Source organism: Triturus cristatus, chromosome 4_2 (assembly GCF_964204655.1).
Source record: "Triturus cristatus chromosome 4_2, aTriCri1.1, whole genome shotgun sequence".
NCBI lineage: Eukaryota > Metazoa > Chordata > Amphibia > Caudata > Salamandridae > Triturus > Triturus cristatus.
Window position 1 is genome coordinate 968,786,815 of NC_140586.1, and position 16,820 is coordinate 968,803,634.

A 16,820-nucleotide genomic window follows, 5' to 3' on the forward strand; every position below is an offset into this window, starting at 1 on the left:
GCATCCACCAATTGGAACTGGGCCGCCTTATCAGTCCCTGTATCAGCATACCACAGGTATCCAGGGCATCGGTGTACTCAGGGCCTACCAGGGGCTGCAGCATGTATTATGCCACCCCTGGATGGCCACCCAAATCTGACACAACTGGCTGCACGACAGCTGGGGCAAGGTGGTGTAATCACCCCTTGCTGTAGGTGTAGTATTCCTATACCTAACCCTAAAATGGACACATGGATTTCTATCAGTCACTCCTATGGCAGGCCTTATCAATCCTGAAGGCAGAGTGCGGGGAATCATGTGGGATGGTGCTCTGGCGCGAGCTGAGCCCGTCGACGGCTTGCGGAACCAAGTCCTAATAGCCGTTCCATGGTGATGCGGGCCAACTACCTTAAAATGCATTATAATCCTCGCGGTTATTTGCTAACTTTGGCAGCGCATCACCCACACATGTCGAGTAAGGTGTCACACGAATTGAAATACGAACCCCTCGCCAATTCTGGCGACGGGGTTAGCATTCCACCCTTCTAGAGGGACACGACATGGAAGTAACCTTGAACCCCGGTTAAAGTTGACTCAAGCCTCAGCATCACAAAATGGATGCTGCCACCAGACACAAGTCTGACATCCTGCTGCTGGGAGACCTTCCAGCGAGGGGAGCTTGGACAAAGGGTTTCCTGTCGAGGGCGGTGTTAGCACCATCCCAGACAGGGTTTGTGTATCCCAGGTAGGCAGGGCTGAAAGGAAGCTGATTGCAAGTGGCACCCCGGTGCTCACTGTGCATAGCCCGGCTCAAACCAGTTTCGGGGGCACACCAGCTCCTGAGCTGGGGCGAAGCCGGACAAAGGATAGGGGTGTAACCACCCCCCTCCTGGCCCCACCCATAGGTAGGACCTAGTTACGGGCCAGCCCCTTTTTCCTAGAATAAAGGTGGGAGCGGGTCCCCTTCCCAAATTGGATAATTCTGAATCTTGAACTACTTTCCACGAAAGGAACTCTTGACTTTTTCCGAAGACTCTCCCTTGTGGCTAAGGAGTAGCCACCCTGCACCAGCAGGCACCACCTAAGCGCTTGCGGTTTGCTGTACGTCTCTCCCACGGATCAAGACTGCCCAGCTCGACGAGACCCGGGTTCCCTGCCATCTCTGACCTCTACCTACATCGTCAGCCCAGCTGAGATTCGTAGGTGCGACGAGACCTGCGGGACCGGCCATCTTCAGAACCTGCACGACGCTTATCTAGCACGCCCACCGAGGGACCCTCGAGTGAGTGCACCTAGGGTTTGAGAAGCCCTAACCCTGAGCGGCTCCAGCACCGAAGTCTGCCTCCCCAGCATCCACGAGATCTGCGTGGGGGGCCCTTCTGCTCCTTGCTGCTCACCGCGTTGTCCGACCACTCGCCGACCGGCTTGTGGCCCTCTTCACGACGCATCACGACAATTTTCATCACTGGTCTGGTTGCTCCAGACTGGATCTTGCTCCCCTTCAACAGAGGAGTACCTCGGACCCTCCTGGTCCACTCCAGACGCCATCTTGACTCCCCCGCGTGGGTTGCCATTGCCAAGATCCACTGCCCCATTCCTGGGCCCAGCATCATCGACAGCAGACACCTTCGTGGGACAGCTCGCCCTCCATCCTGGTCGCCGCCGCGCCTCCTGGTCCGAGGAACAGCCGAGTCCGACGTCACCCATTCACCTGGTCGAGGTGACTTCAGCCGGTACCTTCCTGGTACCCACACGATCGCTGGCTAGCGGTTGAGAACTGAGTCCCCTCTGCTTTCAGGTTTCCTTCATCACCGATCCAGGCTTGGATCTCGCTGAACATCGACACTGGTCGCCTGCCAGCAACTTCTTCTTTCAGGCTCCCGAGACTACAACAAGGACTCCCGACATCTTGCTGAACCCCGCGCAGCCGCAGCCTCTGGCTAGGTAACTCGAGCATCTCGGTGCTCCATCGTAGGTTCACTTTACAAGTGTCCAGCTCCTTTCCCGTTTAGTCCAACTGATCGGATTCCTCCGGAATCAGTAACTTTAGACTTTCTAACCTCTCCCATTCCACTTGCAGTGTAAATGGTTTCGTGCCCTCGGGCATTTGTGTAAATTGTGCAACCAGAAGTATTTTCCTAAGAATTTTGTATTGTGCTTAGCTCCCTGAGTCATAAAGAGCCAGGGTAGTCTTGTTATAAATAAATATCCTTTATTTTCATAACAACTTGTGTGGTGTCCTTTCACTTGGTGTTCAAGGGGTATATGTGATGGTAAACAGCTGGCTTAACACGCCCTCTAGAGATTAGCCTGAAGACTGCTCTTATCCACGCTACTAGGATAGCTGGTCTATAAGGTTGACTTACAACCAATCATCAATAAGGGTCGTTTGGAATGATACACAGTGATCACTAGAATAGTGATCACTACATATCAGGCCAACTTCTCACATGGTCCTGTTCCCCTTCGCTAAGCCGCACGAGGTCCCATGCACCTCGGGCGTCTCCATTTTGGATTACACGTCACTCCACGTGACCTCCTGCGTTACCCCGCTTCACCCGGCCTCTGTCCCAGCGAGGCCCGACATTAAGGCGCCAACCCCTGGTCCGGGGCATACCACATGAACCCTTCCCACCCCGGCGGCGGGCAGTATCGATGGGACCCCCAACCGTCCTTCCACACCTAGGTGCGATCGCCCCACAGCTCTCTGGGGCCTGGCGCCTCTCCTGCTGGGCGTCTGGCCGCGCCCTACCCGGCCTCTCCGCCCCCTCCGGGCACAATGGTCCGGACATCAAAGGGCTCCAGTCCTATATCTGGGGCGACCCGACAACAGGACAACAGTTGTATCCTGGAGTCAAGAGCCCTGCTGATCGGATCGCGGCTGACCCTACGGAGGAAGACTCATCCTGAACCCACACTCTGAGCCCTGCTGACGACGTCGCGGCTCCATCGTGCTTAAAGACCACCACGAACCTTTGGGGCCCTGCTGACGCTGTCGCGGCCCGACCTTGTTGAACCTTACCTCAGAGCCCAGCTGACCTCGTCGCGGCTCGACCGAAGCGGACCTACCACCGGAGCCCTGCTGACTGTGTCGCGGCTCGACCCAAGCGGAACTACCATCCGAGCCCTGCAGACGCCGTCGCGGCTCCCCACGTCCGAGCCGCTCTGAGACCGGCACTCAAGGTCTGGCGCAGAGCCCTTCCGTACCTGGTTGGTACTAAGACTGTCCCGCTACCCTATCCCTCTAACAGACATTGAGCCTCTTACTGGATCCCTCAATCCCCCTGTAAATATTGCACGTATTACTGCTGATAAAGAACCACGTCAAGCAACTGATATTGAGTCCTGTGTGGTGGTGTTACTGGGCCTAGTGCGATCATAGGAGAAAGACCTCCCCGAAGGGGGCTTCTCAGCGGCGCTCGGCTATAACTTTGCGGTAGGAAGGTGCCCCGGAATAGTCTCCCCGACTCCCCGGTGGCCCTCCCTCCAACATTTGGTGGCCAGCGACGGGATCCGAGCCAGACGCAATCGTACAGGCAAGTAACGCACCCACTACGTAACCAGACGGAAAGAAAAGGGAACCATGGACGGCCAAGAGGCAACCGTGGCCGCAACCTTCCAGCCGGAAAGGTTGGAAGAATACACCCACAAAGAACTGAAACAATTCTGCAAGGACAAAGGGATCCCAACCACAGGATTGGGCACCAAGGAGGAAATGCAGAAAGCCCTGAAAGCCTGGACAGAACCCGAGACCACCCCACCCCGAGCCGAAGGGACCTCGGCCCGGGACGGAAACCTGCCAACCACAACCCCGACAGATGGGGGGCGAACCGTCCCAGAAACCAGCCTTTCCCACGAAGAAATGCAAGAACGGGAGAGGGTCCGGACACACGAAATGGACCTCGCCCGACTCCGGCTGGACGGTGAGCTCCTACTGGCGGAGAAGAAAATAGCCTTGGAGCAACTACGGCTGCAAGAGGAAATCGAGGAAAAGAAACGGCATCGGGAACTAGAGGTGAGACAGCTAACCCTCGAGCACGAGAGGAGCCTCAAGGAACTTGAACTAAAAGCTAAAACGGGGGAGACCAGCACCCCCGGAGCCCGGGACGCTCTGCCACTGACCGAGTCAAAGGTTCACATCCACAAGGATGTCGTCAAGGAGTACTATAAAAATGACGACATCCAGCAATGGTTCCGAGCGTACGAAGTAGCCATGACCTCCCATCGGGTACCCCGGAAGGATTGGGGTGCCGGCCTATGGGGGAGGTTCCTCAGCGAGGGCCGGGATACCCTGCTGCAACTCCCCGACGCGGTGATGACATCATACGACCACATGAAAGAAGCCCTACTCACACGCTACGGACTATCAGCCGAGATGTACCGGCAGCGCTTCCGGGACTGCAAGAAGCTCCCCGGTACCACGTGGGTCGAATACGTGGACTTCTTCAGCCGAGCATTGGAAGGGTGGATAAAAGGAAGCAAGGTCACCTCATACAATGAACTGTTCGACCTCATTGTCTGGGAGCACCTAGCCAACAACTGCTTTGTTGAACTAAGGCAACACCTCCTGGACAGTAAACTGACCGAGCCCCGGAAGCTCGCCGCCGAAGCAGACCGATGGGTCAACACCCGGGTTCCCCGGAACCCCGTGGGGACTACCAACGGAGTACCACGGGACCTCCCCGCCAGCGAGGCGGAGGAGGGGGGTCCCACCGCAGTCGAGAATTCCCGGCCGGGCCGCCCAGAAGCCCGCCACGAGGCCAAGCCACCAACCACACGTCCCCGACCCTGGGCCGAAGGGGGACTCCTATCGCACGGCCTGGACCACGACCAACAGTGACCTGCTTCGGCTCCCAGCAGACCGGCCACTATGCGAGCGACCCGGCCTGCCCCGTGAACCGACGGAACGGGACCGCTGGGCCCCCTCCCCGGCAAATAGCCGCCGCAGCCCTGGGGGAGGGAGAAGACGAGGAGAACCACGACGGCGGGTCCCCCGAGTGGGAACCAGCTGCCATGTCGCTTGTATGCCTGGGCTCCCGAGAAATGGTGCCCCAAGCTGCCATCCCAAGCAACACCCAGAAGTACCAACAGTGGGTCACCATCAATGGACGACGGGCCGAGGCCCTCCGGGACACTGGGGCCAGTGTGACCGCTGTCCGCTGCCACCTGGTGACCTCCGAGTAAATCCTGCCGCATGTCCTATGCCCTGTTCGGACCGTGGACAACACCGAGAGCATGTGCCGGATGGCCAGGATCCCCTTCGAGTGGAGAGGACTGTCCGGCACCCTAAAAGTGACTGTCCGTGACGACGCCCCAGTGGACTGCCTCCTGGGGAATGACCTAGAGAGCTCCCCCTGGGCCCAGGTGGAACGCCGAGAGCATCTGGGGATGCTAGGACTGCCCGAGTGGGCCTGCGCCACCACCCGGTCCATGACCGCCCAACCAACCGCTGCCACGGCCCCCGACAAGCCGACGGGCCCCGAACTATCACCCTCCTCCGGCACAGAGGAACCTGACGAGGAGGCCGGGCCATCCGAACTTCCTACCGACGAGGCCGCCTCCCTCAGCGAGATCCCCGAGCTGGCCCAGTGGCGCCACGACGGGGGCCCCACCCGTGAACAATTCCAGCAAGAGCAGAAGGCCTGCCCGTCCCTCGAGGGGGCCCGACAGCAAGCGGCCGCCCAGGCTGCGGGGGACCCCACGGGAACCCACTGGGTCTATTGGGACAATGACTTATTGTATAGCGAGCAGAAAGTCGCCGAACTAGGGGCCGGCCGGGTGTTGGTGGTCCCCCTCCGATTTCGAGAGTTCCTCCTGAACCTGGCACATGACCTGCCCGTCGCCGGACACCTCGGGCGGGACAAAACGTACAGCCGCCTAGTGACCCATTTCTATTGGCCCCGAATGAGAAGAGACGTGGACCATCACTGCCGGTCCTGCCCGACCTGCCAAGCTAGCGGGAAGACTGGGGGTCGAGTGAAAGCCCCCCTACAACCATTTCCAACCGTCAACACCCCGTTCGAACGAGTGGGGATCGACATCGTGGGGCCCCTTGACCCCCGAACCGCCCTGGGACACCGCTTCATCCTGGTACTGGTCGACCACGCCACCCGATACCCCGAGGCCATCCCACTCCACACCGTAACAGTTCCAGTGGTGGGGCGGGTCCTGATGGGCATCTTCTCCAGGGTGGGGTTCCCCCGAGAAGTGGTGAGCGACAGGGGTACGAACTTTATTTCAAAGTACATGAGATCCCTCTGGCAACAATGTGGGGTCACCTATAAATTAACCACCCCTTACCACCCCCAGGGGAACGGACTGGTCGAGCGGTTCAACAGAACCCTGAAGGGGATGATCAAGGGCCTGGAAGAGCCCCTGAGGAGGAGATGGGATGTCCTGCTGCCCTGCCTCCTGTTCGCCTATCGGGAGGTACCACAGAAATCCCTGGACTTCAGCCCCTTCGAACTATTGTATGGGTACCCCGTCCGAGGGCCCCTCAGCCTGGTCAAGGAGGGCTGGGAGACGCAAGTCCAAGATGCCCCTCCCGACGTCTACTGGTACCTCCTGACCCTGCGGAACCAGACTCTGAGGTTCCGGGCCCTGGCAGAAGCCATCCTCGAAGCCAGTCAAGAAGACATGAAACGCTGGTATGACGGAAATGCCTCAACCATCGAGTTCGAGCCGGGCCAGCAAGTCTGGGTCATGTCCCCCGTGGACCCCTGCGCCCTGCAGGACAAGTGGACCGGGCCCTTCAAGGTCGTTGAGAGGAAGAGCCCCGTCACGTACCTAGTCGACATGGAGTCCCCGAGGAACCCCCTCCGGGTCCTGCACGCCAACCGGCTCAAGCCCCACTTTGCCCGAACTGAACTAAGCCTGCTGCTGGCTACCGACGATGGGGGCGAAAGTGACTCCGAGCCCCTACCAGACCTCCTGGGGTCCTCGGGCCAAGACGGCTCCTTGGAGGGCGTCCGCCTCTCCGCCACCCTGACACCAGAACAGCGCCATGACTGCCAGAAGCTGCTGCAACCCTTCGCTGCCCTCTTCTCTCTCACGCCCGGGGTGACCCCCTGGTGCATCCACGACGTGGATACTGGGGACAGCCCCCCTGTGCGACACCGCACTTACAGAGTACCTGACCGAGTCCGAGCCTGCATACAGACCGAGGTCGCCAAGATGCTCGCCCTCGGAGTCATCGAGCCATCCGACAGCCCGTGGGCCAGCCCGGTGGTCTTGGTGCCGAAGGCCGCCGCCCCCGGCACTGCCCCGGAACTCAGGTTTTGTGTCGACTACCGGGGCCTGAACGCAGTCACCAAGACCGATGCCCACCCCTTGCCACGGGCAGACGAGCTGATCGATCGCTTAGGGGCCGCCCGCTACCTAAGCACCTTTGATCTCACCGCTGAGTACTGGCAGATCAAGCTCACTCCCGGCGCCCAGGAACGATCCGCCTTTTCCACCCCCGACGGGCACTACCACTTTCGGGTAATGCCCTTCGGTATGAAGAACGCCCCAGCGACCTTTCAGAGGCTAGTAAACAAGGTCCTGGCCGGACTAGAAGCCTTCAGTGCGGCCTACCTCGACGACATTGCCGTCTTCAGCGACCACTGGGCCGCGCACTTAGGACACCTCGGGGAAGTCCTGGCCGCTCTCCAAAGAGCCGGACTCACCATTAAGGCCAGTAAATGCCAGATCGGTCAAGGATCTGTGACCTATCTGGGCCACCAGGTGGGGAGTGGCCAGGTGGCGCCACGCCAGTTAAAGGTCGACGCCATCCAGGCATGGGAGCCCCCCGCAACCCAAACCGCTGTCCGGGCCTTCCTAGGCCTCACAGGATACTACCGACGATTCATCAAGGATTATGGCAGCATTGTGGGCCCCCTTACGGAGCTCACTTCCAAGAAACAGCCCAAGGCGGTGCACTGGACGCCCCGCTGTCAGACCGCATTTGAGGCCCTCAAGGCAGCCATGTGCGCTGCCCCTGTGCTACAGGCCCCTGACTACAGCAAGGAATTTGTAGTCCAGACCGATGCCTCGGAGTACGGGGTCGGGGCGGTCCTCTCCCAGCTGGACGCCAAGGGCCTCGACCGACCTGTGGCCTTTATCAGCCGCCGACTGCTGCCGCGAGAACAGAGGTGGAGCACCATCGAGCGGGAGGCCTTCGCCGTGGTATGGGCTCTCAAGAAGCTCTGGCCCTACCTTTTCGGCACCCACTTCAGGGACCAAACTGACCACCGGCCCTTGCGGTGGCTCATGCAAATGCGGGGCGAGAACCCCAAGTTGTTGCGATGGTCCATCTCGCTGCAAGGGATGGACTTCACTGTGGAACACCGGCCCGGCAACGACCACGCCAACGCTGACGGCCTGTCCAGATTCTTCCGCCTCGGCGAGGAGAACCCCCAAGGAGATGGGTGACTCTCCCTGCCTTCAGCTGGGGGGGACGCGTGTGGGAGCCGGCCTCGTGGCATGGTCCTGTTCCCCCTCGCTAAGCCGCATGAGGTCCCATGCACCTCGGGGCGCCTCCATTTTGGATTACACGTCACTCCACGTGACCTCCTGCGTGACCCCGCTTCACCCGGCTTCTGTCCCAGCGAGGCCCGACATTAAGGCGCCAACCCCTGGTCCGGGGCATACCACATGATCCCTTCCCACCCCGGCGGCGGGCAGTATCGATGGGACCCCCAACCGTCCTTCCACACCTAGGTGCGATCGCCCCACAGCTCTCTGGGGATTGGCGCCTCTCCTGCTGGGCATCTGGCCGCGCCCTACCTGGCCTCTCCGCCCCCTCCGGGCACAAGGGTCCGGATATCCAAGGGCTCCAGTCCTATATCTGGGGCCACCCGACAACAGGACAACAGTTGTATCCTGGAGTCAAGAGCCCTGCTGATCGGATCGCGGCTGACCCTACGGAGGAAGACTCATCCTGAACCCACACTCTGAGCCCTGCTGACGACGTCGTGGCTCCACCGTGCTTAAAGACCACCACGAACCTTTGGGATGCTGCTGATGCTGTCGCGGCCCGACCTTGTTGAACCTTACCTCAGAGCCCAGCTGACCTCGTCGCGGCTCGACCGAAGCGGACCTACCACCGGAGCCCTGCTGACTGTGTCGCGGCTCGACCCAAGCGGAACTACCATCCGAGCCCTGCAGACGCCGTCGCGGCTCCCCACGTCCGAGCCGCTCTGAGACCGGCACTCAAGGTCTGGCGCAGAGCCCTTCCGTACCTGGTTGGTACTAAGACTGTCCCGCTACCCTATCCCTCTAACAGACATTGAGCCTCTTACTGGATCCCTCGATCCCCCTGTAAATATTGCACGTATTACTGCTGATAAAGAACCACGTCAAGCAACTGATATTGAGTCCTGTGTGGTGGTGTTACTGGGCCTAGTGCGATCATAGGAGAAAGACCTCCCCGAAGGGGGCTTCTCAGCGGCGCTCGGCTATAACTTTGCGGTAGGAAGGTGCCCCGGAATAGTCTCCCCGACTCCCCGGTGGCCCTCCCTCCAACACACCTGTGGAGGGTGAGGAGGAGACACCTGTGGAGGGTGAGGAGGAGACACATGTGGAGGGTGAGGAGGAGATACATGTGGAGGGTGAGGCAGAGGGTGAGGAGACACGTGTGGAGGGTGAGGAGAGACACGTGTGGAGGGTGAGGAGAGACACGTGTGAAGGGTGAGGAGAGACACGTGTGAAGGGTGAGGAGAGACATGTGTGGAGGGTGAGGAGAGACACGTGTGGAGGGTGAGGAGAGACACGTGTGGAGGGTGAGGAGAGACATGTGTGGAGGGTGAGGAGAGACGTGTGGAGGGTGAGGAGAGACACGGAGGGTGAGGAGAGACACGTGGAGGGTGAGGAGAGACACGTGGAGGGTGAGGAGAGACACGTGTGGAGGGTGAGGTGGAGGGTGAGGAGAGAGACGTGTGGAGGGTGAGGAGAGATGTGTGGAGGGTGAGGAGAGACGTGTGGAGGGTGAGGAGAGACATGCTGACAGTTGCAGCTGAGAGGAAGCAGATACAAGACCCCGTCGCCGCCGCTGCATAGCCAACAGTCAGCCCACAAGAACGAGCTGGAACTGAAGACGTTATTCCACGAGCGTGGAACTGTGGCGGGCGATAATAACTTTACTTCCTGTTGGAGCGAACATTGCTGTCTGAATAACGTGAAACAACGTCGTCGACATCAGCTCAGCAGACAAAACCTGTGGGCGGACTTACCGGAGCGACTGCCTGAAGGCAAACATTATGCCAGCGGCGCCGGCGGCCATGGTGGCCTGGGGCAACAATGCACTCTTTTGGCATCATTGTATATAGCGCTTCACACCCCTTTGTGGGGTTCCGAAGCGCATTTCAGACGGCCAGCAGCATGCTTTACCGCGTGAAAGTGTGTGGTTCACAGTGTTGTATTGTTGTGATTCTATGTAGGAGGTGTTTTGATGTCGTGAGTGACCAGAGAGGCACTGTTATCTTTTCTTGAAATGCAGCACCCCGCAGTGTAATGATGGTGTGAGGAGGTGTGAGAGACAGGCACGCAAATTATAATTATAATAAGGGCTCAAACATATACGAAGTTACATAGCGCCAGCCAAGGCAGAGGGCACGAGGATACTATGTGCGTCTATACTAACAAGCGCGCACTGAAGTTGACGAGGAGGGAGGGGGGAGTGGGGGCGGGCACAGTGGTGCGGCCGCAGTTGTAAAAGGCAGGGAGAGGGTGAGATTGAGAAAGGGAAAGATAGGGATCAAAGGAAACAATAACAAGCAGGAAGGGGGTGGCAAATGGTGTGCACTTTGATGTCCTCAGTGGGCGCGCGGCTCGAGACCCGTTTCGAGACAGCAAGCACATCGATGTGCGCTGCTCACTTCTCACTAATGGAGAAGTTACAGCATGACATCATGCCAGGTGAGCGTTGTGGGGGAAGGGGAGTCCTTTAAAGAGTCATTTTCTTTCTGGATTTCCCTTCTCTTTTTAAAACGCAAGAGCAGCAACATTGTGGTAGTGTCACCAGGGCTTTAAGTGGACGCTTTTTCAATATTATATGTAACAAGCCATAGTTGCAGCTTATTTATCTTATGCAACTAATAGCGATTGACAAAGCCTATAGTCCTGACTTGTTGTAGGCATGATGTTACTTGTTGTATCACATATCAGGATGCAATGACAGAAACAGCACACTATGCTAAACACAGGTTTTTAGCGTAAGTGTTTTAAAGCCACGCCCTTAATTACATCGGACACGCCTCTTTGAGAGAGCCCAGTTTTTTCATCCCACTTAAAGCCCTGGCGTGAGAACATAAATGTTACAATGCAATAAAAAATATCACAGCATTCAGGACTGAAGTGAATGCCCAAAGAGTATTTGACCGTCAATCCAGGCTTAGATGGCCGTTCTTTTACCCCCTTTCCTACTGTACTACTATTGCGCATGTGCAGAAGACACATGCCTGGAGGTGTGATGTCGCCCACGGTGCTCTTTGACTCCGCAGAGCTTATCTTTTCCCGGGCTTCAGTTCGGACAGGAGGAAGGCCCTCTGCGAGTCTATGTCCCGGGGGGGTGGGGGAGGGGCTGCAAGCAGGCCTAGGCTGCTGTCTAGCGCAAGGCTGTGGAGCGTTTCCCAGAGCGGATAAATCAAAAGCAGAAACCATGGAACTGTGACAAAAATCTGCATTACGTTATGGCAACTGGTTGGGTGTTTCTTTTACTCCGGCTGGGGGGGGTTAAAGATTTTACTCGACGTACTTTTGAAAAACGTCTAGTGGACAGCATCAAAGTGAGAGAAACACGTTAAAAAGAACAATGGCTCCGCGAGCGAGACGAATGGGGTGAGGGAGAAGGTGGGGGGTTTTATCGATGTCTAATCCTTTTTAATGCCTCTTTAAGAGTCAGCGTTTTTTCCCAAACGGGTAGATATCAGGTACAGTGCAGTCCTCAGTGTAGGAACTAACCCAGTCAAAAGACAGACAAAACACTTCGAGGCCCTTGGCACTGTGTTTGTAATATTTGATCTAAACATTTTAATCTAAAGCATTTCTGTTCTTCTCGCATCAGACGGTTCTTCTCAGCCACATGTCCTGTGGGCTGGGGATGGAACCAGCATAGACAAGAAATGCTGAACTCCTTTGCAAAGGTTCTCTACTGCTGATACTCACAATTAAAAGGTGTTCGAGACATTTGGACAGATCTGCCTGAGCTTCCGATCTCTTTTCAGGCAGAAGGTCTGGACACGTATAGCAAGTATTATTAACAAGGCATGGGCAATGCAAATAGGGCTCGCCTTGATGACACACTGGCTTTGTAAATGCTTTTTGCAGACGCTGCACAACAAAAGTTGTTCCCTTCTCAACGGAACAGAATAAAAACAAGGGTGTGGCAGAAAGAAATGGAAGAGGTGGAGGGTCGTTGTCAACATAAGAGCTCCGACTGGATTTAAAGTGATAAATTGAAATAATGGCAAAGCAGAGTTCCGAGCGGAGCACTGGAAAGGCAGACCATCTGTGCTGTGAAGAGCTTGTGACCTGGCTTTGCCATTATTTCAATTTACTGCTTTAAACCCAGTCGGAGCTCTGATGGGGGTTGCAGGCTGAGGAGGGACGCAGTCAACACAGATAAGGGAAGGGGAAGTAAACAGACGCAGCTCCAACTGGATTTAAAGTGGTAAATTAAAATAATGGCAAAGGCAAGTTCAGAGCGGAGCACTGGAAAGGCAGACCATCTGTGTTGTGAAGAGCTCGTGACTCGGCTGTGCCATTACGTGAGGAGCAGTTAAACAAGAGTGAACAGAGGGAAATGTAATCGCGATCGCGATCACATCAAAGCGGCTGCGAAAGTGAAAGCAAACGAGTGCTTTCAGGCCTCCAAATGGTGCACGCGCCCGGCCGACGCACATGCACTGTATTTGGAGGCCTGAAAAGCCACTGTTTGCACTTCCAAAACTCGCTTACTATAAGTCTCGCCAGAGCAGCGCTAAAGCGCTGTCTCAGGCGAGACCTAAAAATGATCTGACCAGGAAACTGGAAGAGGACTCTCCATATGGATGGGGAAGTTGGAACAGATGGGATCTAGAATATGGCCTCCGCTGTGGGTTGGGTGTTTAACCCATTGAGAGAGCTCGGCCAGATCCAAAGAATCTAGAAGAGACTGGGTATTTACCGAATCCGTCTGATCTAGATGAATGTTAAGGTCACCCACAAAAAGATATTGGGAAAAACGCAGGGCTCGGTGAACAATAACTTCCTCCAGACCATTGAGAAAAAGACCCGCAGGGCCGGGTGGTCTGTATACCAATGTCCCGCCCAACGTAAAGTGGGGCGAAAAGACGATGGTAAAATCCAGAAATTCACCCTGCCCCAATATAATACTAGACCCTTGGGAGACCTCCCACACATCTCTATACACTATGGCAACGCCACCCCCCCTACCACTAGGGCGATCTGCCCGAGAGATTCGGTAGCCTACTGGGATAGCCATTTGAACAGTGGGATTAGAAGAAGTATTCAACCAGGTCTCGGTGATAAAAAGGAGACCCAGCTGATGGTCCAATACAAGATCAAAAATGTCTTTATAGTGTCGCACCAGCGACCTACTATTGATCAATCCAGCTCTGATAAAAGGGCACTCTTTAATTTTCTGTAAGGGGCAGACCCGAACTCTGATCTCTTCACACCAGCTCCTAGCTGAAAATGGCATTCAGGACAGATTGAGCGTCGAACAGAGCCGACGTCCTAGCTGGAAGGTGCAGAGCAACTAGCGGGTCTTAATGACAACAGTTCCCCCCGAGTATACCCATTGTTGGCCACCGGAGCCACAGAGCTACAGACAGCATACCTGGAGCCTGGCGCTATCGGGATGCTGACGGGCGCAGATGGGCTTGCCTTTACTTTGAACACTATTGTATTTCAGGTATTGATGTTGGTGCTAATGCTCCAGGAGTTGGGGTTGTGGTAATGTGTTAGGTTTCAGGGAAATGTTGGTGGACCATGGTATCTGCGTGCCATCACAAGGTCTCTGCAAAGAATCTTTGGTCGTGTGTGCTATTTGTGGTTGGAGACATTGTCCCAAGGAGTGTTCCTTCCTCTGTGGCACCTGACATCTTCCCTGCAGGGAGTTGCACAATTGTTGTGCTGACCTGTGTCTACATTTCCTTTGTTGGTGACGGATCCGTTCAACTATGGCCATGCCTGCTCAGCAATGTCTCCGGCTGCATCGTCTGTGCCATCCTTGCTAGTCACTGTACTTGTGTATTGAGTATGTTGCCATGCCTTCATGGAGAAATTGTCCCTTTTCCGCACTATGCATGTGTGTAATCCCAGCCTAGCACACACATGGTACTTGTTCTGCGGGTTATTTGGGCACCTGACTCACAATTGTGTGCATTGTATCTGTGGGAACTCCAGCCTATTCCTTCCATGAGAGACAACATCTTGGTGGCTGTCCCAGCACCTGTACATTCCTATCAGTCCTGGGATGTGCATGACAGTGTGTGTTCCCTTTGGCTCTCTTAGTTTAGTAGGCATTTACATGACTATACAGTCTTGTGGCATGATCTCTGTGTGTGTATTGTGCTGCATCCGCCAGGGGTGGGTATGCATGTGTCATTTGTCCTCACACCCACATGTGGTGTGTCATGCAGTGGGGGAAAGACGTCCATCCTCATGGGAGTGGGACACTGCTGTCAGTGATGTGTTGTTATGGCACTATCATCATAGTCCAAAGTTAGGGATGCGTACATACACCCATGGAGTTGTGGTCATCTGATCATGCTGTACACACCCCCATGTCTCTGTCCACTGCTGGGAGTCCTCTGCACCCACCCCTCACATGTCTCTGTCCACTGCTGGCAGTGATAGGCACCCACCCCTCACATGTCTCTGTCCACTGCTGGGAGTCCTCTGCACCCACCCCTCACATGTCTCTGTCCACTGCTGGGAGTCCTCTGCACCCACCCCTCACATGTCTCTGTCCACTGCTGGGAGTCCTCTGCACCCACCCCTCACATGTCTCTGTCCACTGCTGGGAGTGATAGGCACCCACCCCTCACATGTCTCTGTCCACTGCTGGCAGTGATAGGCACCCACCCCTCACATGTCTCTGTCCACTGCTGGGGATCCTAGGCAGCCACCCACCCACCCGCCCGCACCCTTGGTGCAGTACACTGCTGTCCTGGCCATACACACACCCCAATATACTGGTTATATGCTGCACCAGGCCCTATGCCAACATTTGTGGCGTGTGTACGCCTTGTATCACAAATGTACTGGTGCCCTAGGGGTACGGGTGATGCGGTCCGTACCCCCGCATTCATAGGGTGGGTACGGGCCGTACCACGCGTACCCCTCCGTCACCACTACAATGGTGGTACGGATCGTACACATGCTCTGAGGGTGTGGGTACGGTCCGTTCCACGCGTACTCCTACATCACCACTACAATGGTGGTACGGACAGTACCCACGCGTTCGGTCCGTACCACTATTGTAGTGTCGATGTAGGGGTACACGTGGTACGGACCATACCCACGCCCTCAGAGCGTGGGTACGGTCCGTACCACCATTGTTGTGGTGATGTAGGGGTACGCGTGGTATGGACCGTACCCACACCCTCAGAGCGTGGGTACGGTCCGTACCATTGTTGTGGTGATGTAGGGGTACACGTGGTACGGACCGTACCCACGCTCTGAGGGCGTGGGTACGGTCCGTACCACGCGTACCCCTGAGTCACCACTGCAATGGTGGTACGGACCGTACCCACGCCTTTAGAGCGTGGGTACGGTCTGTCCCACCATTGTAGTGGTGACGGGTACGCGTCCACGTCCCCTTCCGTTGTGGCGGTACGCAGGGATTGGTGGACACGCCCCCCGAAGTGACCAGACCCTGGGGGTAATGTATGTACAGGATATATTTTTTTTTAATTGGGTAAGGGTTATGTTTCCTGCCCCTCGCCCCCCCCCTTTGCCCCTGGGTGTTGTTCTGACCTTCTGTGGCATGCGCTGCGGTTTCGGTGCACCAGGTCGTAGGCTAGGAGGGCCGGGATGACACGTAGGATGGGGTCCATGGCTGTCTGTCGCGTACCGGTGCCCCTTCTTCGCGTCGTCCTCAATTTTTGGCTGCCGTAAAAAATGAGCCGTGCGGAGTGACGTAGGCACGAATCGTACTTGCTGGTCCGTAAAACGCTGCCTGACTCCGTCCGGACGTCACGTACGTGATGTCTCGGATCGGAATTGTGGGTATTTTTTCACCGTACGTAGTTTTTTACGATTCGTACAGAAATGGTATTTCTGTACGAATCGTACTTGCTGCTTTGTAAGGAGGATTTCCCGGGTACGAGTCGTACGGAGAATACGCTCCGTACGACCATTCGTACCTGTGTTTTACAGGATTGGAATTGGCACCTTAGTAATTAACAATAATTGAATATTGATTATTTAAAAATAATAATTACTTAATTATAATAAATTACCTCCAAATATATTCCCCTATAAACCAACACACTACACATACAAAATAACACAATTATTTTGTTATCAATTAATAAAAAATTAATTAACAATTAATAATTATTTAACAATAAGTTAATAAATAATTATTAATTAAAATTAATAATTACTTAATTATAATAAATTAGTTCTCACCCTATTCCCCTATAAACACACAACATGCTTCACAAAAAAAATTAACAAAATTAATATAATTAACAATGAATCAATTAATAAAACGTTATTACCAATTAATTAGTAAACAATAATATAATTATCAATAACAATAAATAAAATACTAAAAATTATGTATGACTATAATTATTAATTAATACATTCATTAAAATAATTGCCAATTATTAATTAATTAGCAGTAC

General features: G+C 55.3%; 1 protein-coding gene across 1 annotated transcript in view; it reads right to left on the reverse strand.

Annotated features, from left to right (window-relative positions):
- Window positions 1-16,820, reverse strand: part of LOC146839172 (uncharacterized) — a 70,342-nt gene that overhangs the window by 36,454 nt on the left and 17,068 nt on the right. The window lies entirely within an intron of this gene.